Source organism: Diabrotica undecimpunctata, chromosome 8 (assembly GCF_040954645.1).
Source record: "Diabrotica undecimpunctata isolate CICGRU chromosome 8, icDiaUnde3, whole genome shotgun sequence".
NCBI classification, from domain to species: domain Eukaryota; kingdom Metazoa; phylum Arthropoda; class Insecta; order Coleoptera; family Chrysomelidae; genus Diabrotica; species Diabrotica undecimpunctata.
Genome location: NC_092810.1, coordinates 6,225,836 through 6,235,712, shown reverse-complemented (window position 1 = coordinate 6,235,712; position 9,877 = coordinate 6,225,836).

Genomic DNA, 9,877 nt, shown 5'->3' with positions numbered 1-9,877 from the left:
TACTAATCAATTAATCATTGCTTATTGCTCAATGCGAATGTTTGTTTATGACATTGAAAATATTGGTGTAACTAGAACACGCTTACCGAGACGCTGACCTAGTCAATTAAGAATTAAAAAGATAATTAAGAATTAAAGAACAGTCGAAGTTAGTGTTGTCATCCGTCAACTGGGTAATCTCTCTATTATTGTACTTACAGCAATGATGATACTGGCCCTTCTATTCTAAAATCAGAAGTGGAGAATGCTATAAAGGGTCTTAAAAATAACAAAAAACCAGGCAACGATAACGTATACGGGGAAGTACTGAAAATGCTGTGCGAAACAAACAGTCAATTTCTAGACTCACTCGTCAGACTCTTTAACAATATTTATACCAGCGGGGAGTTTCCTGAAGACTGGCTAGAATCAACTTTTGTTGCCATACCGAAAAAACCAAAAGCAAAGTCTTGTGATCAACATCGGATGATAAGTCTAATTAACCACATTTCGAAGGCATACACCAAGGTTATTTACAACAGAATAAGCAAAAAATGCGAGGATAACATTGGAGATTCGCAGTTTGGGTTTCGGAATTCTCTTGGGACAAGAGAAGCACTTTTTAGTCTACAGGTACTCATCCAGCGCTGCAGAGATATGAACAAAGACGTGTACATATGCTTTATAGACTACGCAAAAGCATTCGATAACGTAAAGCACGAAAAGATAATTGAAGTTCTCCATAAGATCGGAGTCGACTACAGAGACATTCGAACAATATCGAGTCTCTATTGGGGCCAAACAGCTAAAGTGAAAGTAGGATCTACATTGACCAATAAAATTGAGATTAAGAAAGGGGTACGACAGGGCTGTATCTTGTCTCCTATTGTCTTTAATATATACTCAGAAGAAGTATTTAAGACAGCGCTGGGCACAGAAGGCATAAAGATAAATGGAGAAATAATTAATAACATAAGCTATGCTGATGACACTGTGATTCTAGCAAGTAGCATGGAGGAACTGAATTGCCTAATGAGTAAGATACAAAAAACAAGTGCACAATACGGACTCAGACTAAATATCACAAAAACCAAATGGATGTTAGTAAGCAAAACCCAACAACCACCACAGCAACTGATATTAGACAATGAAAGAATTGAACACGTGGATTCCTACATCTACTTGGGAATAACAGTTAACTCAAATTGGGATCAAGCGAAGGAAATACGTATAAGAGTAGAAAAGGCAAGAGCATCGTTCACTAGCATGAAGCAAATTTTCACCTCTAAAAGCCTCACCCTACCTCTCAAAATTCGACTTCTGAAATGTTATGTATTCCCGGTTTTGTTATATGGAATGGAGGCGTGGACAATGACCGCAACATTGATGAAAAAAGTAGAGGCCTTCGAAATGTGGGCTTACCAACGTATATTACGTATATCCTGGACTGAGCACGTGACCAACGAAGAGGTACTACGCCGGATAGGTAAAGAGAGAGAGGTAGGAATAAGTATAAAGAAAAGAAAGTTGGAATACTTGGGTCACGTTATGAGACATAATAAATATAGAGTACTACAACTGATCGTTCAAGGGAAAATAGACAGCAGAAGGGGTCCAGGGAGGAGAAGACACTCGTGGCTCCAAAACTTGCGGCAATGGTTCGGATTGTCATCTGCTGAACTATTCAGATCTGCCGTAAACAAAGTCAGAATAGCCATGTTGATTGCCAACGTTCGGAACGGACAAGGCACATGAAGAAGAAGAGAACCAATACAGTAGTTATGAGTATCCAGTGAGTTCCAGTTAATCAACTCCATACAGGGGGTAAACTACCCCTAGAGTTTAACTGTATGGAATTTCTGATGGAAGTCATAAAGTAAACATTATATGATTATCCAACATTACTATAAATCCGATAAAATAGGCAGTGAGTCATTAGAAATAAATTGTCGCTGGTTTCACAGGCCCCAAAAAACTACTCAAGGATTAAAAATAAAGGAAAAAATATTGCTGCCACCAGAACGAGATAATTTATGACTTTTTTACAAAATTTGCATTCAAATATTTTTTATTTTAGATCCTGAAATCGACGTATTCCGATTCAACACTACTTACTAAATTAGCATAGAACCAATACACATTGACGTTTCAAAGAAAATCTAGAATATACCAAATTAGCGTAAATTAAAAGAAACACAACAAGGATGTTGAAGACAGAACGATTTTTATTTATTTAATATTATATAAATATTGGTTTCTAGAATATGTATGTATGAAATGTTAATGAGTTATCTACTAAACATCATTATTTACAAAAATGTATTTTTTTTCTTGCAAGAGTGCAAGAGATAGTGTTTTCAAAGGTGAACTGTCGACGTATGGTCGGAATATAAGTATATTCTTATTGGAAATTATTAATAATTACCGGTTACTATAATACAACCCGAATAGCTAGGTAAAAGTAATACATATACCAGAATTAATCACATCGACCGGTAATTATTAATAAATTCCGTATTAAAACGGTAAACGTGAGAGATAAAGACCGCTTTTTTAAATTGATAAATTGGATAGCCCAGTCTGGTAAAAAAAAGTCGAAAAGTGTTTCGCAGATATCTGAAGCTTTTAAGACATAGGTGGGGGTTACTAGATGACGAATAGATGAAAAGGTGCTCGTATTTTTATCTTGCCTTATATTTTAAATAAACAATATTTATATCATTTTTTATATCAAGAATATCTTTATTTTCCTGTTTTTTCAATTAAAATTGATAAATAATTTACGGAGATATTTGCAAAAAAAAACAGTTTTTTTGCACTAATTTATAAATTTTATTAATTTTTTTTTATTAACAAAATAAAATGTTATTAATACATTTTAACATCCAGGAATTACCGTCTTTTAAATTTGTGCGAAATTTCCCAACGATCGGTCAAATAGTTTAAAAGTTATTTAATTTATTTATCCCTGAGGCTAAATATTTAAACTATTGAACTTTCTCTATTAATGCTAGACACATTTAGCAAATTCCATAGGATTTTTTAAGACTTAAACTATCTCAGAAGTTAAATGCGTATCGAGTTTTCATCGAAATTATTTAGAAAATAAACGTTTGAAAAATGGGTATATTTTTTACTTATAAACAATTGTAATAACTTTTATATTTTTCAAGCTACAGACTTGTACGTACAACCATTGGATAGCTGGTAATTGGAGCTGGTTTGGTTTTTGTTATTCATAATCCATTCATTTATTCATTCGTTTGGTTATTCATAATCCAACGATACCCTTATATACCACAATAATATTCAACAGGCTTCAATTCCCTATTCGATTAGAATTTGCGATGACTATTAACAAATCTCAAGGCCAGACAATGTCCGTTTGTGGCTTGGATTTAGAGAATCCATATTTTTCACATGGTCAATTATATGTTACATGCTCACGTGTTGGTAAACCATCAAATTTATTTATATTAGCAAAAGCGAAATTAAGATTTAGGATCTGAAACGACTTTTGTACGTTGTGCATAATTTGCATGTAGCTTTGTCAAAGTTTTCACAGTTATAACTAAACTAATAACACGACTTTTGTACGTTGTGCATAATTTGCATGTAACTTTGTCAAAGTTTTCATAGTTATAACCAAACTAATAACCATTTTAATTGCCTTTGGCAGTAGCTGCTCTAAGTACTTATTTCCGTTTTTAAATATTTCCACAATGGGATTTTATGGGATAGGGCAGCATGGATATGATCCAATAAAAGACATCCGTTATTATTGATCTTTTTATTTTTATGTTTTATTGACTATGGAAAAGCATTTGACTGCGTTAACCATCAAAAGATGATCGAAATTCTGAGAACAACTGGAGTTGACGAATAAGACTTGCGAATTATCTCAGAACTATACTGGCACCAAACAGCAACAATTGAAATAGAGCACAACATCCGAAGATATACAAATCCGACGAGGAGTGAGACAGGGTTGTGTCTTATTACCGCTACTGTTTAATTTGTATTTGGAGTCTATATTCATAGAAGCATTAGACGAGGTCCAAGGCGGAATTAAGATTAACAGAATCAGCATAGACAACATCAGATATGCTGATGATACCGTCTTAATAGCAAGCAACGCACAAGAACTACAAAATATAGTAAATGCGGTAGTTTACCACAGCGAAATGTTCGGTTTACATCTAAACGTTTCCAAAACTAAAACTTTAGTATTTTCTAAGACACCAATAAACGTACATGTGTATGCCAAGGGTCAAATAATAGAACAGGTAAATTCCATAAAATATTTGGGATCAAATATCAATAGTCAGTGTAATGCAAAAAAAGAAATCCTATCAAGAATCGAACAAGCAAGGAAAGCATTCATGAGCATGAAAACATTTTTTACAAGATCAGACCTTAGTCTGCATCTTAGAATCCGAATGATTAGATGTTACGTTTTTTCTGTCTTATTGTATGGCTGTGAAAGTTGGAAAATGGACTCTGAAATAGAAAAAAGTATAGATGCCTTTGAGATGTATATATATACAGACGAATGTTGAGAATTGCATGGGTACAAAAAGTTACTAATGTTGAGGTACTTCGTCGCATGTATAAACAAAAAGAATTACCTACTAAGAACAACCAAAGAGAGGAAAATGCAATACTTGGGTCATATGTTGAGAGGCGAATTACTTCAAGTTATTCCTTCCTATAGAAGGAAAAGTACAGGGCAAAAGATCAGTAGGAAGACGCCAGAACTCGTGACTGAAAGACCTGAGGAGATGGTTCGACCGCTCATCCGCAGAAATCTTTCGCGCAGCAGTTTCCACAACTACAATTGCCATTTGGATCGTCAACCTTCGACAGGAGATGGCGCCATGAGAAGTATATTGAAGTTGCTATACGCGCGCTCCACGTTGGAAATTTGTACGGGAGTGAATCGGTGAAATCATTACATATTATGTAAGATAATGAGTAAAAGAGAGACAGAAGACATTTTCTCTCTCTCTCTTCCTCTCTCGAGAACAAAAATGTTCCTTTTGTATATATATTTAATATTATATATAGCCTATATATATATATATATATTGTGACAATTAGGGTTTATAGAAAATAATTTATAAGTTATATACTACATAATATTAGATATTTGGTTGTTTTAAATAAGTTATATGCTGGAGAATTTAATAAAAATATATTTATGTGAGGGCATTTTTAATAAATTAGCATATGATAATTGTGAAGGGTTGTATTTTGATGTTGTAAATAGATTTAAGTGAGCCAGGTGCCTAGGCAACCAACTATACATACTCCAAGTGTCAAATTAAGAATCATAATACGAATATAAGTGGGGTTATTATAATAATATATTGTTTGAATTGTGTATTTTATTAAATTAGAATGTTAAGTTACTAATTTAATTATATGTTCTGATCTGAAAAGCCTAAATGTAAACAAAATTATTAATAGAAAAGAATGGAATTCTCTGGATCTCCGGAGATGGCCATGTTTGCGAAATGGTTTGTTCCAGAAAATTCAGACATGTATTAAATAGAACTGAATAGAACATGATATCTTACGAGATGGTTCTAGAAATCCAGAAACATATAAATACCCGTGATTTGGATTCAAGATGGCAGTTTTTGAAAGTTTTTAGTCAGAAAAGTTGTAGATAGTGCAGTCAGAAGAGTTTTTGGCAGTTTTTAAGTTTTTAGTCAGAAGTCAAGCAGTTTATTATGAAAGTTAGTTAGAGTCAGTGAATCAAATACAAATAGTCCAATAGTTTAATATAGTGAATTAAATGAAGATTAAAAATTATGCATATAATTTAATGCACATTTATAATTATACACAAATAATTATTGAAGATAAAAAAAGGTATATTGGAAGAAATTAAATTATATTATGGTTGGAGATTAGTATAAATCAACTTATAATAATTGGATATTGGTATATTGAAAAGAAGAATAAATATAAATGCTGTTTGCTGGTTTGGTTGGTGGTGTATAGATGCTGGTGAAGAAAAATATATCTTAAATTGGTAGAAGCTGATAATTGAAAAAAGTAATTTCACAAAAAACAAGGATAACTGAAGTACGAAGACATTCAGTGGTGATTAGAATCTATATACTTAGTGGAAAATAGTTCATTTAGGCATTCAGTGAAAGAAAGGTACAAAATTTTGTTAATATAATTTAGTTAGTGTCATAACAATTTCAATTTTGAAGATAGTTTGTTTAAATTTTAGATTGTCTATAGAATTTAATTAGTTTTGTAAGAATATCAATTTAAAGATAGTTTATTTTAAATTTACATTGGCTAGGTTAGATATATATATGTGTGTTTCATAATAGTTACAATAAAGATAATTTAAAAAAGTACTTACAAACTAATTCTTTGAGAACCGCGATAAAAACCCTATATTATTAAAAATACTCATTGCTCATCATTCAAACAAAAAAAAAAACACATCATAACAATTTGGCACCCAACGCGGTGGCTCTCTATTTAAAAGAATTAGTTTGGGAAGATAAGTGCTCTCATATAATTAAATTAATTATCAGTAGAAAGAAAAAATTATAGATTTTATTTTTAATTATATTTGAACAAGTAAAGTCTCAAAATGTCTCAAGGAAAGAAAGGTACAAGAAGCAAAAAGAATGAAGAAGATGTGGAAGTAGAAACACAACCTATACAAGAGGAGAGTTTAGTTCAAGTTCCACAAGATACTGCAGAAATGAATCCAGAAAGAGAGGAAAATGTCAATATGGCAGCTTTGATGTCATTAATGATGCAGATGAACAAGACAATGGAAGAGAATTCAAAAGAAATCAAAGAAGACATGAAAAAAATGGAACAGAAAATGGAAGAGAATATGAAAAAAATGGAAGAGAATTCAAAAGAAATCAAAGAAGACATAAAAAAATTGGAAGAGAATTCAAAAGAAGTCAAAGAAGACATGAAAAAAATGGAACAGAAATTGGAAGAGAATTATAGAAAATTAGAAAAGAAAATAGAAGATAATAATAATAAAATTGTAAAACAAATGGATAAAAAACTTGAAGCTGCAGAGAAAAAAGTAGCAAATGAAATAAAAAGTATACGGAATGACTACAAGAAAAGGATAGAAAATGAGAGGACAGAAGTAAAGAGGATTATTCAAGATAATAAAATAGATATAGAACAGAAAATAGAGTTGGAGAAATGTAACTTAGAAGTAAAAATTAACGAAGACAGGAGAAACACAGAAGAAAAATTAGACGATATACAACAAAATATCCAAATAAATAGTAATCAAATAAGAAATGTGGAACAGAGAATAGATGATATTTCACAAATGAGAGACATAGGGAGACCTTACTTAAATTTAACAAATGAGACTGGGATTAAATTCTCTGGTAATATAAAAAATTTGCATCCTAGAGTATACATAAATAGTTTAAAACATAAATTAAGATTTGTGAATAATATTAATGATATTAAAGATTATATTAGAGTGACATTAAATGACAATGCAGCAACTTGGTTTGCTAGTATTGAAAATGATTTAGATAACTTTCAAACATTTGAAAATAAATTTTTAAATTATTATTGGGGTGAATTAGAGCAAGCAAAGTTTAGAGAAATTCTATATTTTGGAAAGTATAATCAAAATTTAAAATCAAATATGGTAGATTATGCATTGAAATTGATAACAGTTGCAAAATATTTAGAACCACCACTTAGAGAGGATGAAACAGTATTAAATGTATCTAGACATTTTGATGCTGATATTGTGCAAACCGTAACTGTACAAAATATTCAAACAATAGATAGTTTTATTAATTTTATTCAAAGAATACAAAGAGGCAATATGACAAGTAATAATAACAACAAAAAAAACAACAATAACTTTCAATATAATAAAAATAATCAACAATATAGACAATCATATAACAATAATACTAGGTATGGTGATAATTTACAAAATTTTAATAATACTAACAGTAATCCAAATAGACAGAACTTTAATAATAATACTAGTTATAATAGACAAAATTTTAATAATAATACTAATTATAATAGACAACATTTTAATAACAGTACTAATAATAATAGACAAGATTTTAACAATAGAAGAAATACAGAGCGACCTAACTATAACAGTCAGGTAAATTGTGTTCGAAGGAATAGGAGCTGCGAAGACAGGGAACGAAATCGTACAAGGCAAGAAAATGTGAGTAGAAGTCATAGTAGGGAAAGACATAGTACATCAGATCCAAGTGGTCAGATACAATCTGACAATTCTAATAATCAAAATTTTGTGCAGTAAACTTTCTGAATTACAAGTTAGGCCATTGCTATTATGAAAAACCTTCTGAATTTATTTCTTTAGATGAAGAGAAAATTATTGAATCTATTAATTTAATTTATATAAATGCTTTGGCCAAAAATAAAATGATTAAAATTATGATAGATACTGGTTCAGAAAGTACTTTAGTCTCGGAGAATTTTATTTTTAATACATTAAAACTATCAGATATAATAAAGATTCCAAAAATTAAAATTATTGGTGCAAATAATAAGAAGTTGGGTGAAATTGATAAACTAGCCAATTTTAAAATTAATATTCTTAATAAAGAAATTAATATGCAAGGATTTATTGTCAAGGATTTATGTGTTGATATATTAATGGGAAATGATGAATTGGAAAAGAAGAAAGTAAAGATAGATTTTGAAGAAAAAATGGTAACTTTGGAAGGGCAAATAATTAAATTTATGCAGAAAGATGAGGTAGAAGAAGGAATAAGAGTTGATAGGATATTATTAAAAGAAAATAATGATGTTTATGAAGAAGAAATGTATTTTGATGATAGGGAATTGTCCCAAAAGAATGTAAAGAATAATTATTGTAGTGAATATTTAAGGAATGGAAATTTTAAGCAGATGGATGCCTACGAGGCGGAGTGCGTAAAATTGGAAGCAAGGAATAATGAGTACATATTGAAGAATAATGTGATTTGTAAAGAAGAAGATATGATGAAAGTTTTAAATTGCCCTGAAGAATATAAATCAATAGTCATTTCCATATTGCAGCAACACAAGGGACTTGTCAATAAAGAAAATAGAATTGCACAAAATTATATCCATAGTATAAAAGTTAAAGAAGAAAAAGATTTTAAAACAAAATCATACCCAATACCATATAAATACAGAGAAGAAGTAAACAAAACAATTAATAATATGTTAGAAGATGGGATCATTGAGAAGGCAGACACACGTTTTATTAACCCCATAGTAGTAGTACGAAAAAGATCAGGTGAAATCAGGTTATGTTTGGATGCAAGGAATATTAACAAGATTACTGAAAAGCAATTTGAAGCACCAATGAGTATAGATGGAATATTAGGAAGAATTACAGGAATGTCATTTTTCACTAAAATCGATTTACAGCATAGTTTCTGGTTAATACCTCTAGAAAGAAAAAGTAGACAGTATACAGGATTTCAGATAGATGGAGTAGTATATCAATTCAAAGTAGTACCATTTGGACTTCAATCATCTTGCAGTGCTCTATGTAGATGTCTTCATGATATTTTGGATCAATATGAACATTTTGTAATTCACTACATTGATGATATATTAATTTTTTCTAAAACGGCTGAAGATCATGAGAAACACCTAAAAATTATAATAAATAGATTAGACAAAGTGGGACTAAAAATAAATCAAGAAAAATGTACATTTTTTCAAAAAGAAGTCATATATCTAGGTTATAAACTTAACACTAAGGGAATCGAAATGGATCCAGAACGGACACAAGTCATTCAGGAATATAAAACACCACACAATTTAAGAACTTTAAGAGGATTTATTGGAATAATTAATTATTATAAAAGGATGATACCAGATCTAAGTA